The sequence below is a fragment of the Gopherus flavomarginatus genome, chromosome 2 (assembly GCF_025201925.1).
Source record: "Gopherus flavomarginatus isolate rGopFla2 chromosome 2, rGopFla2.mat.asm, whole genome shotgun sequence".
Classification (NCBI taxonomy): domain Eukaryota; kingdom Metazoa; phylum Chordata; order Testudines; family Testudinidae; genus Gopherus; species Gopherus flavomarginatus.
In genome coordinates, this window is record NC_066618.1 from 239,111,275 (window position 1) to 239,127,950 (window position 16,676).

A 16,676-nucleotide genomic window follows, 5' to 3' on the forward strand; every position below is an offset into this window, starting at 1 on the left:
CCCAGTCCTGCAAGTGACTGATCAGTGCATTGCCACACCTGTGCAGTGCCCCACTGATTTCAGTGAGGCTCCACGTGGGCACAGCAGTCACTTTTGTTATTTGACCCTCACTTCTGTAAGTTGATATGGGTGGGTAGACCTCTGCACCCAAGTGGATCCACGCTGACTGCAGTGGACTCTTCTGCACAGACACGCAGTTCTGCCCATGCAGATCAGCTTGCAGCACAGGGGCCTATGCTCGATAGTGTTTGCAAGACTGGACCTTTAATTCTCTGTACCTCAGTTTCTTCATCTGTAGACTGGAAATAAAGGTGTACTTCACATGGGTTTTGTGAGGCCCTGATCCTGCAAAGACTTACAAGCATGCTTAACTTTATGCACTGTGAGTAGTCAAGTTGAAGTCATTGACTTCAGTGGGATTACTTACAGTTAGGGTTGCCAATTGTCTAATTGCACAAACCTAAACACCCTTGCCCCACTCCTGCCCTGAGGCCATGCCCCTGCCTTCTCTGAGGCCCTGCCCCCTCACTCCATCCCCCGCTCCCTCTGTCACTTGCTCTCCCCCATCCTCACTCACTTTCACCAGGCTGGGGCAGGCGGTTGGGGTGTGTGTGAGGGGCACTTCCGGCGTGGAGCCAGGGCAGATAGGGAGCCTGCCTGAGCCCCACTGCACCGCTAACTGGACTTTGGCCTATTAAAATCTCCCAGATTGCCTTTAATAGTCACCAGGAGATTGGGTCTGATTCTGGGAGACTCCTGGCCTATCCGGGAGGGTTGGCAACCCTACTTACAGTGTGAAAGTTAACCACATACATAAATCTTTCAGGTTTAGGGCTTTAATATTTGCAATGTAGAGGTGGTGAAAAACAAAATAAACTGAAATTGACAATGTTTTTTATTGTCCAATTTTTGTTATGGATATCGCAATCAAAATTTTTCATTTAGTGTTTTAGATTTTTTTGCAAAATGAAATATTTAAACATTTTTGTGGCCAGTTTAGTTATATGGTGGGACTTAAAAAAACCCCTCTTCAATATTTAAAATATATTTTTTTTCAAAATCAGAAATTTTGTACGGAAAACGATAAACAATTTTTAATGAGAATTTAATATTTTTGTGAAAAAGGACATCTTTTGATGTGTGATAACATTTTGTTAAAAAAAAAATGGTGACCAACTATGTTGCAGAAAGCCTGATATGGAGGTCACTAGAAGCGTAAAGTATGACTCCAATCCTGCAAACGCTTACTCATATGCTTAATTCTAATACTGTGTGCTTAACTCTACTGCCATGAGTAGTTCCATGGAAATCAATGAAACTACTCATGGTGATAGGATTAAGCACATGTGTAAATGTTTCCAGGATCAAGGCCTGAGATACTAATTATAGCATGTTTTTAATATTGAAATTTTTCAAGTTATACAGATAGGATTGGAAGATACTTTTTTTAAAAGGATCTAATTCAAAACAATTTTATTGGGCTCTGATGTATTTCAAAGAGAAACCCTTCATGACTAATGAAATGTCTACCCTTTTAAGAGCTGTTTCAGGTGCTGAATTTATGGACATATGTTTTAAAGTCCTTCCAGGAATGGGATTTTTTAAACTTGAAGCCCCTGATCTAGCAAAGACTTATACAGGTACTTAACTTTCAGCATAAGAATAGTCCCATTGACTACTGATAAGTTTAAACTAGTTTCAGGTACTATAACTTTCATTTAGGGTATGTCTACCCTTCAAGCTGGACATGTAACTTGCAGCTTGAGGAGACATACCCAGGTTTGTTCTGATCAAGTTAGTGTGCTAAGGATAGCACCCTAGGGTAGCTGATGCAGTGCGAGTGGCAGGAGGGGGCTAGTTGCCCCGGTCAGTACCTGTCTAAGATGCTAGGCATGATTGCCAGGCCACACTCTATATTTTATACAAGCTATCATGGGTGTGCCTCCTTGAGCTGAGAAATATCCTTAGTTTTCCTGCCAGTTTTTGTGGCTTTACAGTTGTGCATGTAAATATCTTTACCAATGCTGTGTGAAATCCCTGTGTGAAATTCCCGGGAAGGAATTTTCCTCCAGGGCGGATTGGCAGGTGCCCTGGAGGTTTTTCGCCTTCCCCTGCAGCGTGGGGCACGGGTCGCTTGCTGGTGGTGTCTCTGCAGCTTGAGGTCTTCAAACCATTTTTGAGGATTTCAATAACTCGGTCCTGGGATAGGGGTTGTATAAAATTGGATGGGTGGGGTCCTGTGGCCTGCCTTGTGCAGGAGGTCAGACTAGATGATCAGATTGGTCCCTTCTGACCTATGAGTCTATGAGTCTATGAGTCTAAAGAGAGGAATTGACTAGTCACAAATGACTTGATCCTACAAACACTTCTGCGTGTGAGTAACCTTCTCTATTGAGTTCAGTGGGACTGCTCACTTGTACGTAGTTATTTGTGTGAGTGTTTGTAGGGCCAGTGTGCTGTCAGAATACATATAGATCATATGTTTTAAACTTTCAGGTAGAGCAAGCTTAGGCCTCAGTGCTGTAAATATACACACATGTAACTTCATCCATATGATTAAAGTTAAGCATAAGCACTTGCAGTATCTGGGCATTAGATGTTAATTGTAATAATAGTAGGTTTAAAAAAATTCACACAGAAGAGTGACTTTTAAGTTGTGTCCCTTTAAATATTTTCTTCATTACATTTTTAATAGGGTCTGAAAGTCAGTACAATAGTTACTCCAACGAAGCATTTGCTTTGATAGCGCTCCATTTTGAACGTGCTGTTCCTTTTTAAGCCTTTTAGTATTGCCCAAAGATGTGGTTAAGGATTGCACCTTAGATGGAACTTGTAAGGTCAACTGTATTTAACAGTAGGAGTGTGGAAGAAACATTGCTTATTTTGCTGCAGATGGAGTTCATTAACATTGGCTCCAGCAGGGCCTGAGTAGCTTTTGTGTTTATCTTGCCCAGGAGGATACTTCATATTGTCAAGCCCTTATATGTTTAGAGCAGCACACTCAGGTTTTTTTGATCCTGCAAAAGGATCCCCATGTGCAGAACCTTCTGTTCATACCGAATCCTGGTGACTGACATGGAAGTTTGTGCAGGCCAATTCCTTTGCAGTTTTAGGGCAGTAATCTGCCCTTCAGTCAACTGGATCCACACTTGTTTTGTTTTTCTGTGCTAAAAGTAAGGAATTGGACAGCTTGCTATAGGGAGGTGAAATGGAAGTCTTCCAGTGGAAGGGCTAGCGGTGGAGGCTCCATGTTAAATGAAAAGGTGAGCCAAGGGAGTTCTGGTCTTGTGGTGTTGCTGTCTTGCTGTTACTTAGCAGGGAAATATATTTTTATTACTATTATTTATATTACGGTAGTACCTAGGTGTTGAACAGACACACAAGAAGACAGGATCCCAATTCAAAAGAGCATACAGTCTAAAGCATCGACCTTGCAAACTCTTAAGCATGTGTGACTCAAACTGACACCAATGGGGCTACATACATGCTAAAAGCTAAACTGTAAGGGTTTGTGAGCTTGGGGACTAGCTTCAAACAAGGTGCCACAAATGAGTGTATAAAACGATAGCTAGGAAAGGAAGTGGGAGGGAAGAAGACAGTAACAGTAATAAGATCACAAAGTTACACAAGATTGAGCATAACTTGATGGGCCCGGATTCTTTGAATTTATAGTTCTCTCTGTGTGTGTGTGTCTAGACCTCATTAGTCTGGCTGATGTTGCCAGGTATAATGGCAAAAGTGGGTCATAAGTAGAGGGTAGATTGCACAATCTAGAGATGGAGATGACCTGTTGGGTCATCTAGGTTCACCTCTGTATATATCTGATTTGTTAAAAATCATTATCTGCCCTATGGTAATAACTGTATCTATGGGGAGTGCACTTAGCAAGGCCAGGGCTTGGGTTTTACTCTTTTGTTGTCAACCGTAATTTGGGTGATATGAGTGGGGTCCCTCGTAAGCGTCTTGGTTTTGTCAGATGTCCTGACAATAAATGGCGTTATAAACAAAAGATCTTCCAGGTGAGAGTGTTTTGGTCTGTTTTTCTGAATTTATGATTGTAGCAGGGTGGATATCCACTCCTGCCTAGGAGGGCTGGAAAGCAGCCATGCAGAGGGCTGCAGCTCTAAAAGCTGAGCTGACTGGGGAAGCAGCCGCAGCTGGGCCACGCCCTAGTCAGGCCACAGCTGGCCTGTATAAAAAGGCTGGGAGCCAGGAGCTTGAGACTTTCTCTCTGCTTGTAGAGTGAGAAGGGCCTGGCTGCCAGGGAGCTGAGTAGAGTACTGGGAGTGGAGCAGGGCTGGGGAAAAACGAGAGGAGCTGGGGAGCTGGCCTGGGAAGGTCCTAGGCTGAAGGCCGAAGACCAGTACCGGGGCTGCAGAGGGGCAACCCAGCTATAGAGAGAGGCAGCAGGTCCAACCCAACCTTGCCTGTGATGAGTGGCATATACTGCAGTCTGCCCCAGGCAGTAGCTGTATACTGAGGCAAGGTGGGGATAGTGGGTAGGGGGTCCCTGGGGAGGGGAGACCCTAAGACTGAGGGGTTACTGCTAGGGGGCAGTGCCCCAGATGACAGGACACCGGGTCTGGGAGGGATGTGGGGGCCAGCGGTAAGGCAGATCACCAACCTGCAGGGGGCGCTCCAGAATGCTGGAAGAGCTAATTCCCATGGACGATCAGCAGGAGGCATTGCAGGGGTGAGTCCACTCCCTTACAATGATGTATGTCTTAAATGTAGCTTGATTGCCTAAAAACAGCCGAATGCTACAGCTGCTCTATCCAGCATGTGGCATTCCCATTGACTTTATCAGAGATCTACAGGAATGCATCATAAAGTCAAAAAAACAGACCAAAACCAATTTTCATATTTGAAAATATATTGTCAGATTTGACACTCCTTTTCACTACATGTGTGAATCAGCTAGTGTGTGCAGTTTGTTTTTACAAGGCTTTTTTTTGTGTGTGTGAAAAACAACCTCAGCAGATTTTTTTTGGCCACCAGCCACCTTCTTCCTTCCCTGAGCACTGTTTCTGAATGCTTGGGTGTTCCATTTGTTGGCATCCTCTGTACCACTAGTTCTGAATGTAGACTTCATTTGCTATGTAAAAGTCATGAATCGTTCCTCTCTGATACTGCTGTTTTATTGTATGTGGATTTTTAATTGGTTATACAGATTCTCTTTCACTTGTTAAATAATATTTGACTTATATTTTCAGTATTGGATTTATAAATGACTGACTTAATCTGCTGGAAAACAATTGGCATTGAAATGTGTTGTGTATTATTCTGCATTTTTCTTTATGAAGGTGGGCCCTGGTCATGCATGTACATAACTTCACTCTCAGGAGCAGTTGCCTGGAGTACTCTCGCTGACTTCAGTGGGCAGCTCACTTCTCCTGTCTGTACCTCAGTTATAAAAAGGGAAAATTATACTGATGTCTCTGTAAAGTGCTTTGAAACCTACAGATGAAAAGCACTGTATACAAGAATTATTATTATTATTTTATTATTATTATTTTAAAATGGGATGACTCACATGAATAAAGTTACACTCATTTAACTGTTAGCGGGACCCATGTCATAATGTTTAATTCTCCCCACACTGGGGCAGGCTTAGGCTCCGACTTCCAAAGTTTTTATGCACGTGAGTAGTTGGTAGAATTAGTGGCAAGTGCATGAGTCTTTGAAGGATGCGGCCTAAGTAGCAATTTACCCCCAGCTCTTCACCTTCAATTTAGGGGGATGGTGTTTTAGAACAGGAAAGACTGGAATAATTTTGCATGCACCTTTTATATTTTAACTCTTAAAGTGCAGAGAAGTGCAGCCTTCATGAATAGGAGCAGTACTTACATGAGTTGGAACCTGGTGGCTTGGCCCTGGGCAGAGCCTCTTTAGCAATATGTCCTGGGGGCTTTACAGGTGTAAGATGCTTGTGGGGAGTATATAGCTGGCTAGTTTTAGGGGGTAAAGGCCAGGCAGTACATGGCCTGCTCTGCTGGGAAGACAGCCATAAAAAGTCTGACAATTTGCTGTGGACTTTAATGGTGGTAGAACCAGTAAAACTCCCTGTCGCCCGAATAGTATTGACTCCTGTTGCAGCAGGGGTCTGGAATGGGCAGCCACAAGGGTGTGCTAGGGGCAATGGCAGCAGAGGAGCCAGCCATGCTGGAGGGCAGAGAGGGAATGCCATAACTAGCTTAGGCCAAAACTTGCTGTGGCTACATGGGGAAAGTGGCCCTGTTTCCTTCTGTGAGGTGGCTGTCCTTGTTTAACTGAGGAGATGTTGCATTTCTTCTCCTCCCAAGGATATTTCTGTGGAAAGGGATTTTCAGAGCTACTGTGATCACTATATACTCACCAGAGGGTCTGCTGAAAGCTTGTTCTCAGGAAGACAAATTCATTGTACCACAAACTGTGCATAGGCTCTTACATATTCCTGTTGTCTGTCAGCTTTACTTCTGGGATATTTGTTTTATTGGCTTTTTTGCCTATTATGAGAACCAAACTTCCTGTTTTATGAGTCCAGAGCTACTTGCTGTTGGGCTTTGCACTAATGTTGTGCATTTTAGTAAGTTTCTCTGAATTAGTTGAGAATGGTTTTTATTCCTATCCATCATTAGATTATATTTTACATAGTTTATATTTTAAAAATATATAATGATGATGAACAGAGATAAGATTACCAGGTAATAAATCAATTAGCCAGTCTGAATTATATCTCTTACCACAGACATGAAAGAAACATAGCTGGTACTAACAGCACAACTATAAGGCTGACTTCCCTTTTGGTAATCACAAACCATTGTTGTTAGTTAATGGTAAAAGATTCATGTTGCATATTGACATCGTAATTTGTTTTTAAACTTTTATGTTCTATATGGATTTAGAACTAGATTCTTAGCTGGTGTAAATTCCCCTGGCTTCCTTCAAGTCAACTGAGTTATTTCTGTTACAGAAAGTGAGAATCTGGCCTTTAGGTTTTTATGCCTGCCGACAACTGATGTGCAGATGTTAATGCTGAATGTTTATTGCCCTGCAATCCAGGAGTCTCTTACTGGTACGTATTTAACATTTACTCAACCATTCATAGGAAAATAATTCTCTTTCTGGAGTACAGCAGTAGCAGTAGCATTACTAACCATGATGCATGACTGTTGGCTTTTTCTGTTCTAAAATCCTGATTTGGGGGTAAATGTTGGACATAGAGGATTAGGAAGTGACTACAAGTTTGGTGCTTACTGTGATAGTAGAAGTGAATGTTAGGATCATTGGATGAAGGGATACAGGAATGATGGTGTATGTGCAGAACAGTGTTATGACAATATTGCTGACTTCTGTTACTGTGTGGTGTGGGGCTTCAGCACTGGTACCCATCCTTAGTGACGCTAATACTCAGCTACTTCTCAATCAAAAATAAATGGAACAAAACCATCCTTTAAAACGCAAGATCAGTTCCCCTAAACAAAAAAATGTTTGTTCAAAATAGAGATCTTTCCTCACTCTTCCCTCTTTTTGTTTGTTACACTTGTGCCTTTGCTTAAATTAGTTCCAATCCTGCAAACACATATGCATATTTAACTTTACTTATTTGACTACAGTTAAATACCTTTGGAGGCATTCGCAGGATTGGTGGTTTAGTTTATAAAAGCACTTTCAGGCAGGGGCCATGTCTTCCTTTATGATGTGTATGTTAGAGTTGGTTAGAACATTTTCAGTTAAATTTCATGGTGTTGAAATATGTTTAATTGAAGCTGATGTATTTTGTGGTAACAGGTCAGTTTCAACGAAGTTTTCATCAAAGGCTTTTTGGGTCCAGGGCTCTCTGGGGAGAAGCGGAGGGAGCGGGAATGTGTGTGATGGACTGATTGACATCTGGTGTTTAGGCCACTGATCTGGGATGTGGGAGACCAGGTTCAAGTCCCTGCCGGCTGCTCTGCCTGACTTGAAGGATCTGGGATGAAAAATTTTACTCTGAATGAAGCAAAGCAGGGACTTGAAGCTGGGTCTCCTGTGTTGCAGACCAGTGACCTAATCTCTCTCTCTTTCTGATCAGAAGTGATCAGAAAGCCCTGGACCCAAAAGCCTTTGGTAATGGAAAAGCTCAGTATTTGATTTTAAAATGGACTTTTGGGTACAATTTGGTTTTCATAGACATTTGAAAGATTTTGGGTTTGTTCCAATGCAGAATGAAAACAAACGTTGAAACCTCAAACATTACCACAAAATGGAATTGACCTTCTCTGGACAGCTCTAGATTGTACAGTGCCTCACACAATGGTCTGAGTGTGAAGCTCCCTTGGTGCTACAATATAAATAATTAGAGAGAGGACTGTATTAGTGATTATGTGAATCCAGGGGGTAGGCACACTGAGGCTGCAGCAGGAATAGTAAACATGGAGGGGTTGCCCTGTAGCTGTTGTGTTAGGGTGACCAGATGTCCTGATTTTATGGGTACAGTCCCAATTTTTGGGTCTTTTTCTTATATAGGCTCCTATTACTCCTCACCCCCGTCCTGATTTTTCACACTTGCTGTCTGCTTACCCTATGCTGGGTTGGCTTAAAAGATTTTATGCCCTTGTCCCTTATAGAGCCACACAAAGTCCAATTGTCTGGGCTCTATATGGCAGTTATGAATGTCACCTTTACATTGTATGTTAATACTGTGAAGAATTGTTTGAGAGGAATGCTATAGTGAAGCTGATCAGCAGTAACCCATGTACAAAAATTTAAAAGTCTACATTCTGCTAAGGCATTGAATTTAGTTTATCTAATCCTTCTATGCCTCTTTTGTCCTTGTAAAAATGGCAAAAAGCCTATCTAGTCTTTGATTTAAGAAACAATAACACAATCCTTTTCAAGCTATAAAGAATTACTAGAAAGGTATTACATAAAGAAATGTTAGATCCCACACTTGTTAGCTAGCTCACTTCCATAAAAGCTGAGATCTCCAAGTTTGAAGATGCCATTAAATTGGGAGAAATAGCTGATGGTGAGAGGGAATGATGCAGTCAGTGATGGAGATTAAAGTGGCCACTCTAAAGAATGGCAAACGCAAGCTGAGTTTGTTAAATGTAAAATGGATCCAACCTCAATAAAAGAAGAAGAAACTTCAAATAAATGGGAAGGAAAAAGAGCATAAAAAGAGAAAGATTAAGGTGATTTTCCAAAAGAGAACTCCTGAAGGTTTTTAGCTCTGTTTTTTATAAATTTACACTTTACAGTACTTTTTTGGGAAAAAATGCTAATAATGCAGAACATTCAGAAAAAATAGTGAAAGCTAAGTGTTTTTAGATGGAGGGATAAAATGCTGTAAATCTACCATCAAATGCTGAAACATACATATATGAACGGTTGCACTAGTTAGTAAAGCATCAGTTTTATGATATCCCTGCTTACTGGGACTGCAAGTCAAAGGCCTATGTTCTGTTCCTAACTCAGGCCATGGCCTTGCTGTGTGAGCAAGCACACTTATCTGGAAAGTCAGTGCAATAAATACTTGCCTTCCTCGCAGGAGAGTTACAAGACTTAATTTATAGTGTGTGTAAAAAATTACTTTGAGACCCTCAGATGAAAGGTGCTATTCACATAATCACTAATACAGTCCTCTCTCTAATTATTTATATTGTAGCACCAAGGAGCTTCACACTCAGACCAAGGTTGCCTGCATGAAACCGCAATGATGACGGGGTGGGGGGGGCTTGCATCTGGGACCTACAGCGTGGTTGGGATAACAGAATACAGACATACACATGGTGACAGTGTATGTAACATCTGCACAGCCACTACTATAGCCTGAGGAATGTAGTAGCAACTGTGATCCTGAAGGAGTTATAATGGATCCATGCACTATGACACCATCATTTATTACATAATCCCATACTGTTTGTTCTAGAGCTGTGGTTTTCAAACTTCTTAGTTGGGTACCCTTTTCCAAATAATGTAGTCTGCTGTGTACCCCCATCTGAGAAAGGGTCATAAGAGACCTATGATTAGATTGCTAAGTCTTACTAAATAACATGTGTTGTCTGCCATTATGGGATTTTTCTTGCATACCCTCAAACTGTGCACAGGGTGGACAGTGAACAAGGCAGAGGGTTGTAAAAAGAACATGGAAGTCCTCTTGTGACTACAGCACTGGACTGAAACCCATGAGAGTAGGACTCTGTAATTGGCTATGAAATAGATCTTCCCATGTGATGATAGAAGATTAGGGTGGGAAGGGACCTCTGAAGGTCATCTAGTCCAACCCACTGCTCAAAGCAGGACCAATCCCCAGACAGATTTTTACCACAGTTCCCTAAATGGCCCCTCATGGATTGAACTCACAACCCTGGGTTTAGCAAGCCATTGCTCAAACCACTGAGCTCTCCCTCTCCCCCATGATGCTGGCTAGACTATTGTAACACACATGCTCTTCAAATGTAGGTTTACCTATGTGATGCTTGATATAATTATTAAGTCAAAGTAAAGAAATTGAATTTGGCTACTTGAAAAGGAACTGCAGGAGCACAAAGGCTGTCTTTGTACATGAGACAAATTTTGACGTCGCAGTAATGTGCTAATGTAACAAGTCCCCCTGCTCCCTTTTCCTATCTCCTTATGCAGGGTTTGAAGTTGGGCCCTACTGAGCCAAAGCATGGCCCACTATCCTTTGATCAAAATAAGAAACTTCATTGGCTGCTAACAGTAATAGGCCATCTTTCTCTAGTGGACCAGTCACTAAAGAGTGATGTCACCCACACTTTGCCAGTGTATTATGCTTACTCTTGGCGCTGAACATAAGAGTTTCAATGTCACTCCTCAACCCAGTGCCTTGGATAGGGAATTCTCCTTCTGTGACAACTCCAACAATAAACCAGTATGATGGTTTTTTAGTAGTTTTCAGACTGGTGAAGAGGAAATCTAAAATCTGTCCTCTTTGCCTATGAAATCCTAGAACAAATGCATGGGATGTAAAAGCGGCAACTGAAGTAGCCTGAACAAGAACATTGAATAGTTTGTGGTTGGGGATTTCTGACCCTCCACTCCCAGACAAGAAGCTGTGAACAGTTGTGCTCTGTTTATAAATGTGAAGCTGCCAAGCTCAGGCAAGTCTGTATCTTCTCTTAAATCTTCAGCCCAATTTCAATAATTTTTTAGGACTGTTGGAACATGTCTTTAAATTTCATTAACTTATTGGTGGTAACTTGATTCCAGTTATAGTGACTTCAAAAGTTAAAACCTGTCATAGACTACTCTTGTTATGCGGGAGAAGAATACCCCCACCACATCGCTCTCAGCTGTGACTCAGATACAACTTCTAGAGGCTTGTTTGGGTTTGTTTTTTCTTTAAAAGGGAGAGGTGAAAAAGAGATCTATTGTAAGTGAATGCAAGACAAACAACATTGCACTGAATACTAAAAGTGTGATTTAAAAAAATTTTTTTTAATACATGGGTACCATAGAAGCATGTGGTCATATCCAGCTAAAACAATATATTGGGCCTGATTCTCCTTTGCCCTGTGCAGACATATACATCTGTGCAAATGAACCTATCCAATCATACCAGTGGTAACATTTTACACAACTGTAAATGGCTACCCAGGGTGCAAGGCAGTGGAAAATAGGGGCCACTATGCTTTGGGCCAGATAATCTCAAGGAGGCTGTGTTTGCTGGCTATGCAGTAAGCTAACCTACCCAGAGCAAAGACCAAAAGACTTTCCAAGACCAAAAATAAAAATAGGAACGTAGTGCTGCTGGATAGTTGGCATCCTAGCTCTCTGTACAGGATTACATACTCTTTCTCCCACCCCACAACTCAAGCGGAGTGTTACTACTCCCACCAAGTTATGGAAAAGGAAAAAGTCTTGCCAGTATAGATATATTCCTTACTCTAGATAGGCTTTACGGTGTGGAGGGTCTTCACCCTTATTCACAAGAGAAAGTGGTAGTATGGAGATCCTGAGTGAAGGAAGGGAGTGCTCTAAATCCATTTCCATCTGTATGTGGTTTGAAGGGATCCCTGGTCCCATTGCTATTCCCTAACTGAGCTTCATAACAGAGCTGTAACATGAAACATCCACATTAGGCCACACAGCTCCTTTAAAACTACCACCTCAGTTTAGACACTGCACAGTCACTTTCAGTAGGGAAGTGGGGTGACTTAAGCCCCTTTTGGAAGAGGGTGCAGCCTTTGTAGTTGGTGGACTGGTAGTCAGGTAAAGCTGTTAGAATCTGTCTGAACAACAAAAAAGGAAATCTTAGATCACTGAAGGATACTAGTGGCCCATCAATATCTGTTATTTTTGGTATGACATTCCCCCAGGAGCCTATTCAGCTGTTTCTCTAATGACCTCATTCTTTTGCCTTTGCAATCTATCCTGGTATCTTGCTTAACAGAGTAGTGGGAAAAGATGCTTTCTGACATATAGTTTGGATTTATTCCTGTGTGGCTGACTTTAGAACTTAGAGATTCTTGGGACAAGGGGAGAAGACCATTGTGACCATTTGGAGGTTCACCCAGGCCAGTAAGGGTTTGTGTCACTGCCTGCCCTGTAACCCTGGGTGCTTCTGTGCTGTGCACCTTTCGCTCAGAGGTCTGACACCAGCTGTCTGCTCACAGCAAAATGCCCTTATCCTGGCATCCACCAGCCTGGTTACTTTTTGAAGGATGACACCAACAGCCCTTCCCCAAGTCTCCCCCAAACCTTCTCCTCTGCAATGCTCAGCCCCTCCCACCTCACACTCTCAAACCTTACTGAGTTCGCTGTTTCTTTAAGGAGACAGTACTGTTAGTTTGGCTGAGGATTTTACCCTTCAGTATGAAACACTGCACTCAGAGGGGTGTGAAATAAAATAAGGTTGTGTATAAACAAAGAACAGGTATGTAAGTAATACTAGGTAGAAGGACTGGAGATAGAAACAAACAAACAAAAAAGTAAAAATACATTTCTAAGACTAAAACCTAACTTAACAAACTTAGAGGTTTTTTGTTAAAAGTAACTTTCTCACCCCAGCTGCTGTTCCAGCCTGGCAGTTCTTGGCCAGGACCCAGTAGAGCGATCAAAGTTCTTGGTTTCTGTGGCTCCATCTACACTATAGCACTACCAGTGGCTCTCCTGTTAGCTTAATATCTCCACCTCCCATGTGAGGCAGTAGCTATGTTGGTGGAAGGAGCTCTCCTGCGGACATTAGTCACACCCCTGAGTGACTTAAGCTATACCAAAGTAAGTTGTAGTGTAGACAAGGTCTATGACTCTACAGGTGAAGGATGCCCAAATGGCTTTTCCTCTCTGCTTATATCCTCTAAGTTTTTTCATTGTTTTCGAAGCCAGGTAGCCCACCGGGGGGCTCAGCTTGCCATGTCCACTGGGGGGCTGATGCCATGTTAATTTTTGCAGTCTCCTCCCCCTGTCATGACCGTTAAGAGGTCGTCTTCCTCACTTGCTAGTTTGATGGTTTTGTTTAACTTTTCTATAAATGTACTTTCACTGTCTCTCCTTGCTCAATTTACATTGGAGACACATTCAAGCAGATGGAACCACATTCTTTGTCTGGAGTGGGGTGACTTAAGCCCTCCTTGTCAAGCCCATTTATAAATCTTTCTGTATCACCTGTACATATACCCTGCAATAATGTTAATGACTAGTGTGTTACCAGTTTCCAAATTACACCTTATGTGACACCTTTTGGGTACAGGTTATGACAATAGCGAGTTTGGGTACACTGAGCTGGTCAGGACAGCTGAGACTCAGTACTAGATACCAGGAGCCTCTTGCCCTCTGGCTCTGGGGCACTCTGGTTAAGCAAGGATACGGTTGTCACTCAGAGAAGAGGTGGGTGAAAGTATAAGAGCCCCCTAGCCCAAGCTGTTGCGCTTGGAGATGGGGGGAATGAGAATCTTGGGGCCATGATGGTTCCTCTTTGCTGCAAGATAAGTGTTCCCTGATTGCTTGGCTCCCCTTGTGGCAGGAGGCTGCATTACTGGCTGGGAGAAGGAGCCAATTCAACTGCAAACAGCCAACTGGCAGCCCAGGGGTTACTTTCATTAGCTGTAGCATAGTCAACCCTCTGCAGCTACCCATCAGTCAGCTCCTGCTCCATTAAAAAACAAAACTGGGTTTCCATAGTTGTGATATTCATGTGGCCACAAAACTAGCTCTGTTTCTTCTCTTCTTATCTGTAACACTGAGCTCATATGTCTCCAATGTTCATTCAGTTCCATTTTACAAATGATATATACACACAGCACAACTTAAACCTGTCCTTATTTAAGTATCTTGCTGATACTATAGTTAACCCTAACACAATCATTCCATTCTAAGGCCCCTATCCTGTAAACATTTATGCACATGAATGATTTTACACATGTGAATAATCCTATTGAGTTAACACATAAACTTAGTACCATGCATAAATGTTTGTAGGACCGAGGGCTAAATCTCTTTACTAGTTGCCTATAGCTTTCTTTAAAATTTACATTTGGAATTAACTACTCTGATCAGTGATCTGGGTCTTTTTGGACAGATTGAAGAAAATGTACTTTTTGCACTCGAAAAAAAGTAATCATTCTCTCTCTCTCTCTCTCTTTTCCTTCACTTCTTCACACACGTGGGTAACTTGAAAACAGCTAAACTTTAAAATATGGCATGTCTGTAATCCTCAGTGAAGAATGTGTGCATTGCTAAACTTGAAAGCATTTCAATTAGAAACTACTGTAATCTGTTACTCATTATGAAATCAGCATGCTTAAAATCAATTTATTGGTATGGTCCTCCAAACTATAGCCTTGATTATGCAAATATTTACATGTGCTTGAAATTAAACACAAGTAGTCCCACTGAGTTTAAATCTTTGCGAGATGAGGCCCTTAATGTGCGCCCAAGTATGAGTATGGCCGCACATGTGCATGCTGAAATACATAGCTCTCCATTCATTTCAGTGGTTGCAGGTTTAAATAAATACGCGCACGATGGGTGAAACTTACCCATGTGCAGGGGGATAGTGTAAGGGTTAAGCACCACTTAACCTCTACTTTTGAAGACTTTATTAGTACTTTGTACTCCTCTGATGCCCAGAGCTGCCAGAGAAACTGTCTTGGTCCCTGCAACAAGTTAGAGTGGCCTCAGGTAAGCCAAGAGGTTAGTAGGCGTCACTGATTGATTTAATATTTATACTGATAACAAAAACACCTTATCACAATAGAAAGGGTTTTACACCACTCCAAAGAAGCCTGGCAGGTATATAAATTCTCATGATTCAAGGCAGAAACCAGGCACTGATTGTTGGAAGTTAGGAAGAAACTTTCCCTATGGGCAGATTATTCCATCACTGCAGGCTTTCATGCATCTTACTCTGAAGTAGTTGGTATTGGCTACTGTGGAAGATAGGATATTGGACTAGATGGACTACTGATTTGATTCAGCATTATAATTCCTGATCTCATATGTTCCTTAAGCGATTTCTCTTTCTAATGCTGTTTTAAAATTGGTATAATACAAATTCCAAAGAACATGTTTCCTTGTGGAGAATCTCTCAAACCTCTAAAGCTGTGTATATAGAAGTGCAGGACTGGAAGGGGCCCTCCAGGGCCAACCCTAGACCAAATGGCAATCCAGGTGAGGACTGTATTTGGTGTCCCACCACCTCCATTTGTTAAACTTTTCAATACCTTTATTTTTAATGCAATTGTAGCCCATTTCACGACTTTGATGCATGATTTGCATCCATGATTTATCCCTGTCATATAAGATGGTATATTTATATGCTAAGATATGCAAATCTGTATTTATTCATGCCAGCACCCTGAGTCCACTGCCCCCCAAGCCCAGCACTACAGGCAATTGCCTGGTTCACCTTCCCCTAAATCTAGCCCTGGGGACCTCAGTAGTTCATCTAGTCCAGTTCCTTGCACTCAAGGCAGAGCTAAGTAATAACTAGACCATTCCTGACAGGTGTTTGTCTAACCTGTTCTTAAAAACCGCCAATGACAGAGATTCCACAACCTCCCTAAGCAATTTGTTCCAATGCTTAACTACTCTGACAGTTAGGAAGTTTTTCCTCATGTCTAACCTAAACCTCCCATGCTGCAATTTAAGCCCATTGCTTCTTGTCCTAGCCTAAAAGGTTAAGGAGAACAATTTTTCACCCTCGTCTTTGTAACAACCTTTTATGTACTTAAAAACTGTTATGTTCCTCCTCAGTCTTCTCTTCTTCAGACTAAACAAATCCAATTTTTTTCAATCTTTCCTCATAGCTCACGCTTTCTAGACCTTTAATCATTTTTGTTGCTTTTCTCTGGATTTTCTCCAATTTGGCCACATCTTTCCTGAAAGGTGGCACCCAGAACTGGACACAATACTCCAGCTGAGGTCTTATCAGTGCAGAGTAGAGCAGAAGAATTACTTCTCGTGTTTTGCTTACAACACTCCTACTAATACATCCCAGAATGATGTTTGCATTTTAATTAATTAATTAATTAATTAATTTATTCTGCAACAGTGTTACACTGTTGACTCATATTTAGCTTATGATCCACTATGACCCCCAGATCCCCTTCTGCAGTACTCCTTCCTAGGTAGTCATTTCCCATTTTGTATGTGTGCAACTGATTGTTCCTTCCTAAGTGGAGTACTTTGCATTTGTCCTTATTGAATTTCATCCTATACAGACAATTTCCCCAGTTTGTCCAGATGATTTT

General features: G+C 41.9%; 1 protein-coding gene across 1 annotated transcript in view; it reads right to left on the bottom strand.

Annotated features, from left to right (window-relative positions):
• CPA6 (carboxypeptidase A6) overlaps positions 1 to 16,676 on the bottom strand; it is a 141,461-nt gene that overhangs the window by 71,760 nt on the left and 53,025 nt on the right. The window lies entirely within an intron of this gene.